The sequence below is a fragment of the Drosophila sulfurigaster genome, unplaced genomic scaffold (genome assembly GCF_023558435.1).
Source record: "Drosophila sulfurigaster albostrigata strain 15112-1811.04 unplaced genomic scaffold, ASM2355843v2 ctg127_pilon, whole genome shotgun sequence".
NCBI lineage: Eukaryota > Metazoa > Arthropoda > Insecta > Diptera > Drosophilidae > Drosophila > Drosophila sulfurigaster.
Window position 1 is genome coordinate 1 of NW_026909690.1, and position 2,500 is coordinate 2,500.

Sequence of the window (2,500 nt, forward strand, 5' to 3'; positions counted from 1 at the left end):
GGATAGGGACAGTAATAAACTCGAGTTTAACGTGAGCACCTGCCATGTTGGCTTAATCCCACGAAGCCCGAGCTTAGGGATCAAATTAAGCGTTGATCAGCGCCCCTTGGATTCACCGCAGGTACACATTTGAAGGCCAGTTGTTTGGACTGGACACTTCCTCCTGTGTGGGGAGCGAGGCCGACCTAAAACCTCTTCCGATTTTTGGTTGTCGGCAACCGGTTAATACGTACGCAACTCCACGCTGAGTATAATCCTCATTGTCCGCTTTGGACTACCACAGCCACCACGATACTCCCCGAAGGGCGCACCAAATACCAGGACGGACAAGTCCGCAGGCACCTGGTTCCCGTGGTACCAGAAACTCACCTCTGGTCAGGTGTCGTATTTGCTACTATACTACCAATTAAACTCCAAACAGTTAACGTTGGTGCCGTACCTCCTTAATCGCTTTTACGATAAGTGGGGGTCCACTGTGGTTGGTATTCTTTACTACATCCAGTAGATAGGGACAGTAGGAATCTCGTTAATCCATTCATGCGCGTCACTAATTAGATGACGAGGCATTTGGCTACCTTAAGAGAGTCATAGTTACTCCGCCGTTGACCCGCGCTTACTTGAATTTCTTCACTTTGACATTCAGAGCACTGGGCAGAAATCACATTGTGTCAACACCCGCTAGGGCCATCACAATGCTTTGTTTTAATTAGACAGTCGGATTCCCCAAGTCCGTGCCAGTTCTGAATTGATTGTTAATTGATAATCGTTATAATTTAAAAGAACTAACTGGTTGCCCAACTAGTATTCTTAAAATTTTAGCAAGAAAGTTCCACAATTGGCTACGTAACTAAACTATCCGGGGAACAAGAAACTACCATAAATGATAGAAACTCTATTTACCCAGAACGAGCACATAAACCATGTTATTGTTTCCCAATCAAGCCCGACTATCTCAATCTTCAGAGCCAATCCTTATCGAAGTTACGGATCTAATTTGCCGACTTCCCTTACCTACATTATTCTATCGACTAGAGACTCTTCACCTTGGAGACCAGCTGCGGATATTGGTACGGCCTGTTGAGAAGTTTGCGTGTCCCCACCATAAATTTTCAAGGTCCGAGGAGAAAATATCGACACAACAGTATATGTCATGCTCTTCTAGCCCATCTACCATATCTCTCTGCGAAAGACTTCCATGGTAGTACGGCTATAAAACAGAAAAGAAAACTCTTCCGATATCTCTCGACGGCTTCTTTATGGTCGTTCCTGTTGCCAGGATGAGCACGAGGCCCATATTTAATAACAAACGGATACTCAACAGGTTACGGAATTGGAACCGTATTCCCTTTCGTTCAAAATTATTCAAGTTTTTTAATTATGACAAAATTTAAATTTTAGTTACTTTTTACTTGAAAATTTTCGGCTTTCGCCTTGAACTTAGGACCGACTAACTCGTGATCAACCACTGTTCACACGAAACCCTTCTCCACTTCAGTCCTCCAAGGTCTCATTCGATTATTTGCTACTACCACCAAGATCTGTACCAATGACGGCTCCATGCAGGCTTACGCCAAACACTTCTAAGCACACCATTGTACCTTCCTACTCACTAAAGTTTCAAAATTTATATTACAAGTAATATAAATCATCTACTTTAGCGGTAATGTATAGGTATACAACTTAAGCGCCATCCATTTTAAGGGCTAGTTGCTTCGGCAGGTGAGTTGTTACACACTCCTTAGCGGATTTCGACTTCCATGATCACCGTCCTGCTGTTTTAAGCAACCAACGCCTTTCATGGTTTCTGAATGAGTTGTTAATTTGGGCACCGTAACATTACGTTTGGTTCATCCCACAGCGCCAGTTCTGCTTACCAAAAGTGGCCCACTGGGCACATTATATCATAACCTTAAACTTCATATCAAGAAAGTTAAGGTTCTTACCCATTAAAGTTTGAGAATAGGTTAAGATCGTTTCGACCCTAAGGCCTCTAATCATTCGCTTTACCAGATAAGATTATTTTATACAACAGTTAAATGCACCAGCTATCCTGAGGGAAACTTCGGAAGGAACCAGCTACTAGATGGTTCGATTGGTCTTTCGCCCTATACTCAATTCTGACAATCGATTTGCACGTCAGAACTGTTTCGGTCTTCCATCAGGGTTTCCCCTGACTTCAACCTGATCAAGTATAGTTCACCATCTTTCGGGTCACAGCATATATGCTCAAGGTACGTTCCAGTTAGAGGCATAAATAATATAAATATTATTATACATAACTATATAGAACGCCCCGGGATTGCGTTAATTAACTATAAATAGTTAAAAACTAATCCCAATAATAGTCAAGTTAATTACGCTATTAGGTTTATATCCCAATAACTTGCACATATGTTAGACTCCTTGGTCCGTGTTTCAAGACGGGTCCCGAAGGTATCCTGAATCTTTCGCATTGTTAATCATACAAGTGCTTATAATAAACATAAAATCAATGATAATC

General features: G+C 42.0%; 1 pseudogene; it reads right to left on the minus strand.

Moving 5' to 3' along the window:
* Positions 1 to 455: 455 nt before the first annotated feature.
* LOC133849862 (large subunit ribosomal RNA) overlaps positions 456 to 2,500 on the minus strand; it is a 2,746-nt pseudogene continuing 701 nt past the window's right edge.